The sequence below is a fragment of the Dipteris shenzhenensis genome, chromosome 2 (assembly GCF_047967505.1).
Source record: "Dipteris shenzhenensis isolate YYH24624 ecotype China chromosome 2, Dip_SZ_1.0, whole genome shotgun sequence".
Taxonomy (NCBI): Eukaryota; Viridiplantae; Streptophyta; class Polypodiopsida; order Gleicheniales; family Dipteridaceae; genus Dipteris; species Dipteris shenzhenensis.
In genome coordinates this window covers 56,666,452-56,683,305 of record NC_141597.1, presented here as the reverse complement: position 1 = coordinate 56,683,305, position 16,854 = coordinate 56,666,452, and positions in this window count along the sequence as shown.

Sequence of the window (16,854 nt, the reverse complement as noted above, 5' to 3'; positions counted from 1 at the left end):
CGGGTGCAAATATCTACAACTCCTAATATTTGAACTGTAATTTTAATAAGATACAATTCCCTACCCAGCTTTTAAGTTCTTCAAGGAGAGTGATGAGGTAAGCAGTCACAAACCTCAAATGCAGGACAATATAAGATTAATGTATGATAATCAAATTATTTTAAGGTTTATGATCTCTGTTCACATGGAGAGCATAAAGGTGTCATTGTCCTTTGATCAATTTTCAACTAATGATAATGTTGAACATGTTAGGCTTGCAAACAAGAACCATTATGCATCTCTGAGCAGTCATGATAAGAACCTTTAAATAGTCATGAAAAAGGTAGATAGCCTCAAGTCTCTTAAGTATAGTGGTCAAATAATATTTCAAAGGAGGTTCTTTCCTCTCTAACTTCGAGGGACCATTCAAGAGGTGGCTCAGATTTTAGGAGAGCTAGCTTAGTAAGATACAACTCTACGATCCTAGTTTGGACTTGTTTGAACTCATTGAAGTGGTCGGCCTTGGCTTTGTAGCGATGCTCTCCGATTTTCTTGTTGGTCTAAACAGCCTTGTGTAAAGTTAACCATAAGAGTGTGGACATTTTCTCAGGAATTCTTCTGTCCCATATTATTCAGCTTTGGAGTTTCAACTTTGGGACGTTCGATAGCCATTAGGACATGGAGAATGGCTAAATCATTGTCAAAGATATGTACTGCTTTGGGAATTGCTCTTACATTTTATAAGCATTTCATTAATTGTCTAAATCCCAACCTTTGATTAATTTTGAATATCAAAATGCCAAGATTTTATTATGCCGATCTAGATAGAGTGACATGAAAAACAAAACAATTGTGTGCCGGCATTGAAGCCTGGCTACCAGAACTTGAATGAATTGTTCTAACTTTCATTTGGTTGTAATGGTGCTAGGTGAGTTAGCATACCTCTCCATTGGATTTGCATTATTAGATCTTTAGTGTGATTGATGGACTGAGGACACAACATTGGCAGCTTTGAATAGTACTCTATGGAGGATTATCTCCAACCAGTGTAAAATAGAAATGAAATATATATTGGAGACTAGTCATAACTCTTCTTGCATTTTGTACAATTTAGTAATATGAAGGCATGTATGTGAGTTGACTATCAATTTGATACTGTGCTTGAAGAGGTTGAACAATAGCAGATAACTCCCACATGTGATTTAAAAAGAGCAAGGGTATATGATTCCATTTGATTGACTAATATATTGTAAATTGGTCCAGTAGTATTGTAGAGCAAGGGTATATGATTCCATTTGATTGACTAATATATTGTAAATTGGTCCAGTAGTATTGTAGGATAGATAGTTTACTAGGAAAACACACACACACACACACAAATCTCTTGCAATCAAATTACTTTCTTTCTCTCTTTCTCTCCCTCTATTTTCCTAACCTCTCTCTCTCTCTCTCTCTCTCTCTCTGTCTCTCTCTCTCTCTCTCTCTCCACACACACACACACACACACACAGTCAGCTCCCTCTCTCTCTCTCTCTCTCTCTCTCTCTCACACACACACACACACAAAATTAAATTAAATTAAATTTGCTTTGGTAAGCATAAATAAAATACTCCTTTGTCTCAACCACTCCCAATATGCATAATATACTGATCCATTGCTCTATGGATATACATGTTGCTCTCCTCAATCGTCAACTGATGGGATGAAACCCGCATCTGTCAAATGGCAATCCTCAATGCACGCGAGACTTCTCTGTTCTCAAGATACCAGGGTTTGATTATGAATCCCTCCCCCGATACTCTCAGGAAGTGGTCACGATAGAATGGTGGACCTAATTGGTGCAAATATACGATTGCTCGATGCAGATGGGAGCAACACTGAAATGCAATCGCGCTCAATATTTGCAGTTATTGTGGTGAGTTTTGCGGCAGTCATGTTGCAGAGTCATTGTTTTATGGACAATTCCTCTCTCAGCATGTGGAAGATTGAAGAGCAAAGTGGATTACATGCCCGCATAGCTATCTTGTGTTGCTCTGTCACCGATCAAGGAGGAGTTCATTGCTACAATACTACACCTAGTGTCTCCATAGCCATAGTAGCAATAGAGACACCCAACATGGCAACTCTTTATGTGAAGACCTCTCGCCAACCTTAGCATGGAGAAGACAAAACCAAGCGAGAGATGCTGATATCATGCCAATGACAAAACTCATCAAACCGAAGGAGATGATGGCCACATCCTAGAATACAAGCCAAATGGCAATGCTAAACCAGAAGGAGAATCACGCGAGGAGGTGCTGGTGGATGCGGTTTTTTTTTAATACGTTGCGATCCAAGATGGGAGTCTTGCAGTGTGCCGATCAGAGACCAATTTGCAAGCAAAGGGATGCCTTGGCCAGAACCATCCACATGCAGATTTGCGGAGGTTATTGCAGATCCTTTTGAGGGTGTTGAATGATTTCTGTGTTGCGGAGTCATGAGCGGACTCATCTGTTCACAAGGCTACGATGAGAGGCTTATGATCTTGATGATTGCTGCTACCAATCTTGTAGCAGTAAGTGCTACCTACTATTCTGAAGCATGGAGCGTGGCTAGCAGTAAAGACTTCCCAAGCTCAGGGAGAAACAGTTTTTTGCTGTCCAGGACAAAGGGAAAGCACCGGTTGCTTCGAATGGGGATGTTCCTCCTCCTATGCCTGTGGCCTCTCATCCTCACGCGAAGGAAAAAAATTTGAATGATGCTTAGCAAACCCCAAGAAAAGTCTTCTCACCTAGGAGACCTTTGCCCTCCCGGACTTGGAATGGTGCTTCCTCTCAAGGCAAAACACAAACTGAAAATTTCTAGTATTGGTTTGACTTAGGCTACAGTGACTACCAATCGTACCCTCTTTCCAGAAGAGGAAGTTGCTTCCTTATTGTCTTCTCGTCAGCTTAATTCTATCTCCAATCAAATGATCAAAGAAAGCTTTCTAAATGGGAGACCTGATCTAGGCAAAAGGCTTTTTTGGATAAAGGTTGCTCTTCCAAGCAATTTTTTCAAAGTTTGCATCTGGACATTCTTTCTCCTCAGGTGTGTCTGCCCACCACCTTCTTTTGCAACATATCCATCCCATTCTCTCTGATGCTTAGGCTTTGGAATTGAAAAATTTGACACTAGACAAGTACAGCTCTTATATAAGAGCACACACACACATATGAACACCTATGCATATGGGATAACTCCCAATATGATACGTGGCATCCATAGGACACACTAGACTAGAACTCACACTAGAACACACCAAACTGACTCAACTTGGCTTCATATTCTAACATCCCCCCATGAAGGCAAGGTGAGAGAGTACTGGAATGGAACCAAGAACAGAACATGACAATGACGGTCATCAAAACTGTGCATGCCGGTCTAGAACTAGACCTGGTTCCCACACAATCTCATAGGCAAGTGAGCATGGCTCAGAGACTAGTGAGCATAACATAGAAAGCTCATCTAGCATGGTTCAGAGGCTCATCATGCATGGATGCATGACCAACTCAGAGGTCTAGGAGACCAATGCACCATCCTGGAACTCTCAAGCCAAGCCTGATAAACAAATAGACCTATCAATGCCAATACATGGCTCCCACAGTACATCCCCCTCTTGACTCCACGAACTAACTAGAAACATGGAGTCACACAACATAAAAGAAATACATCATTTTAGGAGGACAATCCAAGGCAGAGGACCTTTATTGACTCTTCAAACATTCATTTTAGAGGGACTACTCAAGGCAGAGAACCTTTAACTCAAACATATAAAAAATATTAAAGATTTCATTCATTGTATGCATAGCAAGGGCAGAGAACCCATGAGCCCAAAGTAGCTACCGCACAAGAGTGTGCAGATCTTGATGCAAAGAGGTATGTCGGTCAAGAACCAGGCGAGAATGCCCTTGAATGATGTGTCGATGAAGGCCATAGGAGTAGCTACCAAGGGAGATCACGTCATGACTCTCAATGTGCCGATCGAAGAGTCACCGAATGCGCAGAAGAGGCTTTAAAAAATGAGCGAAAGTACTCAAGGGAGCTGCCCAATTGAAGATGCAAATCGTGGGCATCTCAAATCAGATTCGTGAGCACCAACAAATCGGAGACACCCGCGAATCGAGAGCAAAGTGAGGGCAACTTAGCTCAATGGCTCATGCCCATTTGGAGAGGCAATGAGTACCAGAGATGATGCACCAATCGAAGCAGTCACCGAAGTGTACCAAGATCAGAGAAATGATATTTGGCTATTCGAGACAATCAAACACTGCAATATCGCAATGTCGGAGATGACGAGGTGTTAAAAGAGTATTCTCTGTTGTCGGAAGCCTAAAGTCAATGTACGAGAGTGTTGGTACAATCGAAATGACTTGTGGGTAAGCTTGGGAAGCTCAAATCACTGGTGGTCACCAGAGTCCAAATCTGAGCAAAAATGCCAAAAAGTAGCCTAAAACTGCTCGAAATCGCCATCTGACAAATTATATGGACTCCTGGCACTGTCGTGCATCCGCTTGCAAGGGTCCGTATGGACATATGTACAACTGTACGGGCAAAAAATCAAAAAAAAAAATCGAAATGGTGCGAGACAGGGTCGTTTATGTTTGGGCAATGCCAAAATGTCAAAAAACGTCAAAATCAAATCTCAAAAGGTCAAAAAACAACCGCTAGACTGCTCCAAAATAAGTTTTTGGCGACCAACTGACGAGGAATGTCCGCCAATGCTAAGGGAGAACCACGAACTGATGCGGGAGTAAGCTGAACTCACAAACAAGGACCAGGAGCAATTACTAGGACACTAGAGTACTTGATGGCGAGAAACCATGGCGAGGCTAAGGGAAGGGAGGCTCTACCTTAGAGGAGAGGGGAGCTTCCATTTACGTGCTTCTCTCATCCTCTAAATAGAGCAAGAAGAAGGGGAAGGTAGGAAGGGAGGCTCTGATACCACATGAAGGAACACGGTGGAAAGACGGAGAGAGAGAGGGTAGGCTAGGGAGAGAGGAAGTGATACTCAAAAGGAGACATTATGAAATGGAAATGAAATGACTAGAGCAATGAACAAAAATGAGAGTACTCACATGTAGACCAAAGTGCTTGTAGCTTGATCCTTGATTGATTTGACACTTCAAGTACAACTCTTATATAAGAGCACACACACACATATGAACACCTATGCATATGGGATAACTCCCAATATGACACGTGGCATCCATAGGACACACTAGACTAGAACTCACACTAGAACACACCAAACTGACTCAACTTGGCTTCATATTCTAACAATTGCTACCCATCCTATGCTGCAATATATTGATCATCTTGTGGCTACAGGCTCCCTTCATGGTTTGGAATTGGATGCAAATCGCAACACGGTTGCTCAAGCCTATGCTAATGATTCTCTCTTTACCCCGAAGAATACGCAGAATGATCTTTCTGGTTTGATACATGCTCTCTTTGTTTATGGTTTGGCAGTTGGTCTTCATGTAAATTTTTAAAATTCCAAGCTGCTCCCATTGCATTCTAAAGACTGGCATAGTCTTTTGTGGTCAGAGAAAATCATTCCACCCACTCAGATTATTCGTCATCTTGGTTACCCTTTGAGTTGGGGTCTCACTCGTCGCCAAAAAACTGATTGGGTAATGGTCAAGCTTCGAAAAAAGCTAGAGTATTGAAAATTGGCAACCTAACCTTTGCATGTTCGGCTTCGGATGGTGTAATCCATCCTTGTGGCTTATATTCAATTTTATTTGCCTTTGATCCATTCACCAAGGCAGATCTTGCTTCTTTCATGTCTGCCATTATGGAAATCTTCTGGCATTCCAAACATGGCAGAAAAAGTCTCAAGCTCCTTTCAGTGCATCAACTTTGTTCTCCTAAGATGCATGGTGGTTTAACATCACGAATATCCAGGTGCATATCCTTGCTCACAGGGGAAAAAAGTTACTCCAATTTCTACAAGGTGATCAACCTTGGGCTCTTATGATTAGATCTCTGGTCACACATATCATTATTTCTGCCTTTGGTCACTACAAATCAATTACTGGAATTTCTTATTTGGTCGCATCGATGGCACTTTGCATGACTACCCTTTGGTCTCCAGTTTGCTTCTTGATTAGAAGCACGTCCTCTCTCATCTAGAATGGCATGGTCAACAGTCTTTACTAGGTAATTCTTTACGAGCTGAAAGCATTCATTGGTCGATAGTTTTTCAATCTCCCCTGGGTTTACAAGAACCTCGCCGTTCCTATTTTATTTCTTTTAAGGGCATACTTCTATTGCTGATGTTATTCATGATGATGGCTCTGTGCTCTTTTTTCTCTGGCACGTACACGATATGGCTTGGGCTCTCATTAGCGTGCTTTGTGGCAACAAATTGCTTATATACTTTTGCCTTTGTTCCGATTCCTCCTTTGGAACTTCAAGACATGTTGGAGGATTGGACTTTGACTTCCCTAGGATCCTCTTCTCGCCCTTTGAGGCTATCCCAGATTACGGTACCTACATTGTATAAAATCCTTTCGCCTCAACCTTGGCTTTCAAAGAAAGGCAATTCTATTTGGCGAATGCATCGCCCAGCACTTTGGAGAAAGAGATTACAACAGCTTTGGACCTACAAAGCTCCTCTTCAGCAACAGGTTTTCTTCTAGCGAGTGCTTTGGGCATTTTTCCATCTAGACAGATGTTGGCTCGTAGACACATTGCTCCTCCTCGTTGCCACAGATGGCACTCTCTGCAACAATCTTTCTATGATTTCTTGCAAACTAAGTATATAGATCTCGATCTGTATTTGCCATATATTGAGATCTTCACCTTATGTATTTTTTCACATCCCGTTTTGGGATAGTGGTTCTGTTATATAAAGCATCCAAATTTCCACAAAAAAGTGTGTGTGTGTGTGTGTGTGTTGTGCGCACGCACAATGTTGTCACACATTGGCTTGCAACTTGCCAAACAACTAGAATAACTTGCCAAATCTATTATTGGGAAATCCGAGATCAGCCAACAACTTGGTCAAAAGTTGCCTAGCAATGGGCATTGCCATGACAGATGAGGGAGCATCTCAAGATGGAAACTACAAGATAAATAGTAGAAGCTATGCTTGGTCTTGCAAGAAATCTACCAGTGTGCAATATACCAAGTAAACTGCGCCATAAGTACACCTTTTGCTAAAGAGGCAGCTTGTTCTTCCAAACAATGGAGAGTTGATGTAGCGACCAAGGAAGAGGCATATCAAGCATCATAATCCACATGTTACACTTTCATGATGCCAAAAAAACTGAGAAAGTAGGCTTTTTGGGGCTGTTTGACAGCCAACGGTTCTGCAAAACATTTCTACCAATGGAGGCTTTCCAATCTCACAAAGTTACAATTTGAGTCTTGATTCCATGCCATTTAAGTTAAGAGAGAACCTCTTTCCAATTATCAATCAATCTCGAAGCAAAAGGACAACCTTAATGTGTCCATGAAAGGACAGAGTAATGCAATCCCATTGATCAACAACCCAATGAACTAATGCAGGAGCATGAATACTAGCCATAAGGCTCCGAAGCATGACACACCATGGCTGTGAATTCTGCCAAAAATCCACCTACATCATACCTTTTCTAGCAAGTATATGAATATGCATGTTAAAGATATTCAAACCCCCCTGCATTTTTGGTGTACAAAGATATTCATATCGGGGAAGCCTGGCTGCGTTGGATTTCCAAAACAATTCCATTGCTTTTGACATGAAAACATCAGTAAAGGAAATGAATGGAGTATAGGCCATGACAATAGACTGCACGAAAGTCTCACATGTAATGACCATCACGTAAAGCATCAAAGAGCTTTTGATGAGTAAAAGGATGTTCCAGTTCAGCAGCCTGATGTGAATCCATAATAGCATGGACATGTGACAAAACTACCTCTCTGGCTTGTAATTCTTGAGTTATGAGACCATAGGGGAAGCAAAATAAATCCAGAAAATGAGTGACACGTGCTTCTGCAAGCTGCAATTTGGACTTTGTCCATTGGTGAATGCCATTTCTAACCCTGTCCATATTAGATTTCTGTCTATCATGACGCAGGCTTTTGAAATGGTTTAGATGAATATCCCTTGTCTAGCGAGAATTTCTGTCTGGCTCTTATTTTAGGAGATTTCTATTATCATTGAGCATTAATGAATACATACATATCTAGATGAATCCAGGACTCATCCTCTAACAACACAACACAGTGTGCAGTTTCAATCTCATGATAGACCCTGCACATGAATCTGTGATTGTTCCATCGGTGGCAGTCGCAAATCCATTTCAAGCTTATCTGATGGCGATGTAACAGTGCATTCGACAATTCCTGATGCCGCTGTATTTCAGCCGGAGCCTCCTTCAGTTCAACCTTATTCAGTTCAGCCGGAACTACATACTTTGCATCATCCAGATACAGTCATGGAGCCTTCCTTGGAACATGCTGCTGTCATGCATGGGCAAACTGATGTCATTGTGGCAGATGTTATTGCAACTGATTCAGATGCTGGGATCGAGGTTGAGTCCACCGGTGATGCTCTGGAGGCTTTATCTGCAGATGTGGCCATGTCATCTGGTGCTGCTCTCCCTGTTTCCCATGTTCCTATGATAAGAACCAAAGATGCAAGATGGAGATTGCCTCTCCATGGACGGCAGTACATTTTCTGGAGGACATGTCTCCCGAAGTATGTCAAGCATTTGATCCTGTGATTCAGAAGTTCTGTATTCCCGCTTTTGTTGAGAAGAATCACAAGGGCAAAAGGATCTTACATTTTCCTGATGGTGTAACTATTCTTTTGCATACTTTATTGTATCACCATGAATGATGTTCGCCTTCAGTCACCACCTGGTAACTTGTAAACTTTTTTTTTCCAAGAAAGATACTCCTATTAAGTATGAAAAAACCCGCGAGAGCTAGCTGAGAGCGGAAATACATCATGCATGGCATGAACAAAAAACGGGTCAACAGAAAACCTCAGTACAAACTGGAAAGATACCAATAAAGAGGCTGAAAATGCCACCTCAATCTTGCTATGGACTCTGAGAAGAAGGGAGAGCCCCTCCATCCCTAAGAAAAATATCCCTCCTAGCACAGGCTGCCAGGGAGTCACCCTGCATGGTCGCCCGATTGGCCAGCAAAGTATGTATGGTATCAGTCCATATACTAGCAATGATGTGAGATGGATGGATCTGAAATCCATCCAATGCCTCTGTGCATCTGGCTCTCGAGATATGACATGCTGCAATACTCGTCAACAATGTCTCCCAACAGCTATCCACATGTACAGGTTTAAAGGGGAATAGGGAACATCATCCACAGAGCAATACTCAACTAAGTGTCATCAAACTGAGATAGCCCAAGAAGAGTCCTACCTCTCAAAGGAGACCTAAGGCCCCCAAAGAGAAAGCCAAGCCACTGAACCCCAAGTCATATGGAAACGGGAAGGAGCAAAAGTATTGAAGATCCTAGAAATCCCTTTCCAAATAACCCTGACCTATCTGCAATCCCATAAGCAATGATGAATGGACTCCTCAGCAGACCAGTAGGTAGACAAGTAGAGTCTACCCGAATCTGGACCTCCATAGGTTCACTGCAATCCCCCCATGAATAGACAGCCAAAAGAATAGAGTGATTTTTCTATTCCTGAGGGATTATTTGAGTCTCCTCCAAAAGACAATCTGCAAATCAGCAAAAATATTAAAGTTCTTCCAATGAGGGGATCTTAACGACCTCCAGCCTCTAGAACTGATTTGAAACTTCATGGCACTACTTACGGTCTAACAAAAGTAGATCGTGAAGTAGGTCCAGCTGAGGTGGTGCTATGAGGCACTACACCCATGGACCTTTTAGGCCTTTTCTTTTTTCTCTTCCTTGGGCCATCTTTGGCAAAGTGCCCAAGGATCCTGCAAATCCTTCATTGATCCTATCTCCTAGCGATCTTGACTCTCTGCCTGAAGAATGAGCCATCTGGATGCTGGAGCATGATGTGGTCATCCGTAATGTTAGGGTCAAAGACAATGACCCTAACACGTGGTACCCTGTCCGACCTGACTGCCTCTGCTGCCAAAGAAGGCATCCTAAGAAGGGGGGGGATCTCGGTAACCATCCCGAAAGCAACTCCAATGGAAGATAAGAGTCGATGGTACACCTGAGGGAGGTCGGGGATCTGAAAAGGAGTGAAAACGTTCGGTCATCCTCCTCCACAGGGTCAAAACCCAACGAGAAAGGTGCCAAGAAAATCCTCCTGGAGCTTAGTGCCAAAGGACTGGCCTAAAGCACTACACTTACTCTATCCGGGGAATAAGAAACAACCTGAAAGAAACCTCGACCAAGTAGACATCTGTGAAGTGCCCTGCAAGGTCTCCAGGTAAAGAGGCGAGCATCCAGTCCCTGGCATGTAACCTGGAAGGGTGGGACCCATGGATGTAAGCAAAGAGCGATATCAAGCTCTCTTGCTCTGTATCTTTTCTGAGATGCTGCAACTCGTCTTTTGAGAATGTGATGGTTTTCGCAGCCGGTGGAAGTGGGCGAGGATTGGCCGAAGGCAAAGCCATCGTCAATCGGGATGGAAAGGCTAACTCTAACACTGTTGAGCTCCGTCCGACTAAGAAAACTGTTAGGAGAGAGAAGAGGATGAAGGCAGAGGGTGAAGCTAAGAGAGAGTAGAAGAGGCTAGGAAAAAGGGGGGCCGGGGGGGGAGGGCTGAAAGGAGAGGGGTTGAGGGAGAAGGGGAGGAGAGAGGCTGAGGGCTGAGGGAGAGGGGCTGCGGGGAGGAGTGAGGCAGAGGGCTGAAAGGAGAGGGGCTGAGGGAGACGGGGAGAAGTGAGGCAAAGGCTGAAGGGGAAGGGAGGCAGAAATAGGGGGCGGGGGTAAGGGGCTGAGAGAGGCAGGGAAAGGGGGTAGGGGAGGAGGGTTGGGGTAGGGGTAGGGGCTGAGAGGGTGGGGGTAGGGGGCAGGGGTAGAGGCTGAGGGCGTGGGGTAGATCGCGGTGGAGGGGGCTGAGGGTGCGGGGGGGTAGAGGGTGGGGGAAGGGGGCTGAAGGGGCGGGGGTAGGGAGGCAAGGAGGGGGCTGAGGGAGGAGGGAGAGGAGAGGCAAGGAGGGGGCTGAAGGGAGGGAGGAGAGAGGGGCGGGGAGCGAGGCAGGGAGAGGCTGAGAGGGGGCAGCAAGGGGAGTCGGGGAGCAGCAGCTGCTCCCTTTTTGGGAGCAGAGCAGAAACCTCGAACTGCATTTTGTTAGAATATGAAGCCAAGTTGAGTCAGTTTGGTGTGTTCTAGTGTGAGTTCTAGTCTAGTGTGTCCTATGGATGCCACGTGTCATATTGGGAGTCATCCCATATGCGTAGGTGTTCATATGTGTGTGTGCTCTTATATAAGAGTTGTACTTGTCTAGTGTCAAATCAATCAAGTATCAAGGTACAAGCTCTTTGGTCTACATGTGAGTACCCTCATTTTTGTTCATTGCTCTAGTCATTTCATTTCCATTTCATTATGTCTCCTTTTGAATATCACTTCCTCTCTCCCTAGCCTACCCTCTCTCTCTCCCTCTCTCCACCATGTTCCTTGATCTGGTATCAGAGCCACCTCTCCTCCCTTCTCCTAGCTCAACCTAGAGGATGAGGGAGGCCCGCAAATGGAAGCTACCCTCTCCCTCCAAGGTAGAGCTGCCATCCCCTTTCCTTAGCCTCTCCATTGAAGTCCGATGCTGCTCCAGCCCGCCATCACTTTGATCTTGTACTGGAACTGTCTCTTCAGCGATTGCCGCACCTTCTTTGCTGTTCCAGCCTTCTGGAGAGCTTTTGGATGAGTTTCATCGCGAGAATCGCCTGCTGAAACAAGAAAACAACTTTTCGATTGGGTGGTTTTGATCAACTTGCATATTTGCAGTCACTACAGCAGGGCACCTCATCCTGGTGCAAAAGCCCCTTCAAAATCAGCTCCCATCCTCAAAACCATTGCTGGTATTGCCAAAACCACCTCCAGCTTTAGGGTACCAATCTTTTTTTTTTACGTTTCTTGCTTCAGAACTGGTCACCCTACTGAGGAGAAGCTTATCCAATACTCACAACAAGTTTCCAGGTTCATTTTGTGCTGAAATCTGCGAAAAACTGTCAAAACTGTGATTTTCGACCTAAAAATCGACTTTTGCAATTTTAGCCCAGATTTTCAGTATTTTTGGAGATTTTGGCATATTTAGCCTCTGATGCACTAGGGCTTACAGTTCTGCATGTTTCTGAGAAAATATCAGAAACCCTAATTCTGACAAACCCTTATTTCAAAAATTAGGGCTTTTCTGATTCTTTGATTCCTACAGTTGTATTACAGCCTCCTCTATGTAAAACTCTTGAGGCTTGCCAAGAAATTTTGTAAAATCATCACTATTTTGTAACATTTGTTCGAGGACATTGTAAAATCAAGTGGAGTTACTCAACATTTGTAACTCCTCGCACATTGAGAGTCATCATGTGATGGCTCCTTGTAGCTGCCTCATGGACTTCACCGACATCTTTATTGGGGCATTCCTGCTTAGTGCTTCATCGACATCTTCATCGACAACAAGAATGGGCTTGATGAATGGGTCCTCTACCCGGGTTGTCCCCCAAAATGAATGCAATGCAGTGTGTTATTGAGTCCTACTAAGTCAATAAAGGTTCTTAGCTTACAGGGTTGAGGTGGCACTTTCAGCCTCAGCCTTGATTGTTTTCCACCTCATTTTGAGGGGGTTTATATATCCTCATGGTTTCATGATGTATTCCGCTTTGAGCTTGCTCTTGCGGGTTTTTTCTCTTACTTAATAGAAGTCTCTTTCTTCCAAAAAATAAAATAAAGGTTCTCAGCCTTGGATTGTCCTCCTAAAATGATGTATTTCTTTTATGGTGGGTGACTCCATGTTTCTAGTTAGTCCCTGGAGTCAAGAGGAGGGGGATGTACTGTAGGAGCCATGTATTGGCATTGATAGGGTCTAGTTATCAAGCCTGGCATATGAGTTCCAGGATGTTGGTGCATTGGTCTTCTAGACCTCTGAGTTGTTCATGCATCCATGCTGAGACATGAGCCTCTGAGTCATGTTTTGGGACGTAAAGCCATGTGACTGCTCAATCCGACCTCTGAACCATGCTCAGACTTCAGCCTTTGAGATTGGCATGGGAGCCATGTCTAGTTCAGACATTGCACAGTTTAGTAGTCCTGTCACTGTCATGTTTTGTCCTTGGTTCCATTTCGATAGTCTCTTACCTTGCCTTCATGGAGGGATGTTAGAATATGAAGCCAAGTTGAGTCAGTTTGGTGTGTTCTTGAAGAGACATGGCAGTAGGAGAATGCCAAGCTAGCTAGGAACGGAATGGAAATATGAAAAGCATAATGGAAAGCAAATGAAAGAACAAGTGCTAGGCAATGATAACCAAAATACTGACATGATATAAAGCTTGATGTTGACTGATGTAAATGACTCAAGACAAGTACAACACTATATAGTGTGACACTAGACTCTTGAAAGCCATAGTGTATATGGGATAACTCCCAATATGACACATGGCATGTCTAGGATGTTGGAATATGAAGCCAAAGTGAGTCTAAAATGAGTGTTCTAGGTAGTCTAGGTGTGGTTTTATAGTCTAGTGAGTCCTAGACATGCCATGTGTCATATTGGGAGATATCCCATAGACATTGTGACTTTCTAGAGTCTAGTGGCACACTATATAGTGTTGTACTTGTCTATTGTCTATCACATCAGTCAACATCAAGCTCTTTGGTATCATGTGAGTACTTGTCCATTGCTTTCATTTTCTTTCCATTTCATTTCCATTATGCTTGTTATCTTTCCTTTCCATTCCTAGAGTTAGCTTGCTTCTCTCCCTACCACTATGATCTTTCGTGTGGTATCAAAGCCATGTTCCTAGCCCTACTCTCTCTTTCCCTTTCCCTTCCAAGAGATTGAGGTGAGGGAGCCAATGAAGCTACTCTACCTCCTCCTCCTTGAGGCTGCCCTCTTCTCTCCTTGAGCTCTCTTCTCCACGCCATGATCTGCCACCTCTCTTCTCCTTCCTTCAGCTACATCTTTATGTGACCTGCAGACAATGTGACGCTTCTATCTGGATCTAGAAGCAGAATCATGGCTTTGTGTCTTCAACAAAGTTGTAGAGGACCTTGAGTACTACAAATTTCGTTTTTACATCATTGCAGTCCGAGTTTTCTGTGAAAAGTTATAGCCCTTGCAAGAAGTGACGAAATTTGTTTCTGCGCGCGAATTTTGTTATGCAGCTCAATGATTTGACAGCCCAAGCATGATGCAGCCAGCTCAACGTGGAGCTTTCCATCCTCTTCATCATTGACCTCTGCTCCAGCCCACCATTTGCTTCTTCTGCCCGACATTCTCTTTGAGCTGCTGCCCGCAAGTTAGTGCCCGTATTCTGCCCGTCATTCTCTTGGAGCTGCTATCCTTCTACTTCTGTCTGCCATGAAGAAGTTCCAGACTTGCTCCAACTCATGAAGAACTTATCAAGGTGATATTTCCATAATACACTTGCATTTCTACTCTTTTCCAACCATGGAGTCTTCCAAATCAACTACCATTTCGTTCTAGAAGTTTAATGGTAAGAATTTTCCTACATGGCAAACAAAGATACGTCTTATACTCATGAAAGATGGAGTGTGGAATGTTGTGCATGGCAAGGAGAAAAAGCCACAATCTGATGAAAAGAAAATTGCACAATGGGAGAATCTGAATGACAAAGCTCTTTCTCTCATTGGTTTGGGATTGGGTGATGACGTTATTCATCATTTTGATTTTGATTCCACTTCTCACGACTTATGGGATAAGTTTGAAGAATTGTTCAGCAACAAAATCATCAATTCAAAGGTATTCCTCAGATAGGAATTCTTCAAGCTGCAAATGAAGCATGAAGACTCTCTTCTTGCTCACTTCAATCATATGGAATCCCTTCTCACTCAGCTTGCTAGTCTAGCGGCCCCTGTAGGGGAAGATGATCAAGTTGATGTGCTCCTCTCGAGCATTGAGGAAAATTCCAAGTACCGGAAGATCATACCAGCATTGCATGTGACACAAATGAGTTATCATGATATGGTTTATGCTTATTGATCATGACAGACGGTATGCAGACACTCCGGACTCCACGGACTATCCAAGGCAATGGACCTTTAGACTCAACGAAAAACAAACACTCAATTGATATCGTTTTAGGGGACCCCAAAATAACATTAAGCATGTAGTAATTAAAAAATAGATCTCTTATGATAAGAGATGTCCTCCAAGTAGCCATTGCACATGTGTGCACATTCCTGCGAGACGATGACGATGTCGATGAGGCGCTAGGTAGGAATGCCCCAAAAAATGTGTCAGTGAAGTCCATGGGGTAGCTAAATGGAGCACTCACATAGTGACTCTCAAAATGGCTAAGGGAGAGTCACCGATGTCGAAGTAGAGGCCTGAGGTGTCACAAGCACTCGGAGAGTCGGTCAAAAGAGGGGCTCGGGCACCAAGGATAATCGGGGCAGTAATCGGAGAAGTCGGGAAGAGTTTGGAGCTCACATCAAGGTCGGAGCAGCTTTACTTGTTGTTTGACGGGATGTGGAGTAAGTGACGGGCATAGAAGAGGGTCTATTGCAGGAGAAGAGATGGCGAGGGTAGAGAAGGCAGAGGCAGCGTGGACAGCAAGAGCTAGAGCTGCGTGGGCAGCAAGAGCAGCATGAGCAGCATGGAGCGTGGAGCTAGAGCTGATTGCAGGTGTACGGGTCTAGCGGGCAGGCTGTACAAGCAGGCGGTACAGGCAGACGAGCAGGCTGCACGAAAACATTCCGTACAGTCCGTACAGCCTGTACGGCCTGCTTACAACAGGCTGTATGGCCTATTTGATGGTGGTGTCTTCAGCTGGAGCAGATCTTAGGCAGCAGCGTTGAAGTTCTCAAGAGGAGAAGAGCTCAAGGTGGCTGATGGTGAGGCAAAAGAAGAGGCTGTTGACGAGGCATTTCGGGCTGAAGAGGGGGTAGTTGATGGCGAGGTAGATCAGCTACGAAGGTGAGGCTAAGGAGTGGAAGGGAGCTCAATCATGGAGGAGAGAGGAGCTTCCATTTGCGGGCTTCTCTCATCCTCTAGGTGGAGCAAGAAGAAGGGGAAGGTAGGAAGGGAGGCTCTGATACCATATGAAGAGACATGGCAGTAGGAGAATGCCAAGCTAACTAGGAACGTAATGGAAATATGGAAAGGTAAAATGGAAAGCAAATGAAAGAATAAGTGCTAGGAAATGATAACCGAATTACTCACATGATATAAAGCTTGATGTTGATTGATGTAAATGACTCAAGATAAGTACAACACGATACTAGACTCTAGAAAGCCATAGTGTATATGGGATAACTCCCAATACGACACGTGGCATGTCTAAGACTCACTAGACTATTACACACCCCCTAGACACCTAGTACACTCATTTTTGACTCACTTTGGCTTCATATTCCAACAGTTCTAGTGTGTTCTAGTGTGAGTTCTAGTCTAGTGCGTCCTATGGATACCACGTGTCATATTGGGAGTTATCCCATATGCATAGGTGTTCATATGTGTGTGTGTGCTCTTATATAAGAGCTGTACTTGTCTAGTGTCAAATCAATCAAGTATCAAGATACAAGCTCTTTGGTCTACATGTGAGTACTCTCATTTTTGTTCATTGCTCTAGTCATTTCATTATGTCTCCTTTTGAGTATCACTTCCTCTCTCCCTAGCCTACCCTCTCTCTCTCCCTCTCTCCACCATGTTCCTTCACATTTCACCGCCGTTCCTCAAGAAAATCGTTGTCATTTTCCGAAACACCGCCACCATTTCCATCATCTATTATGTT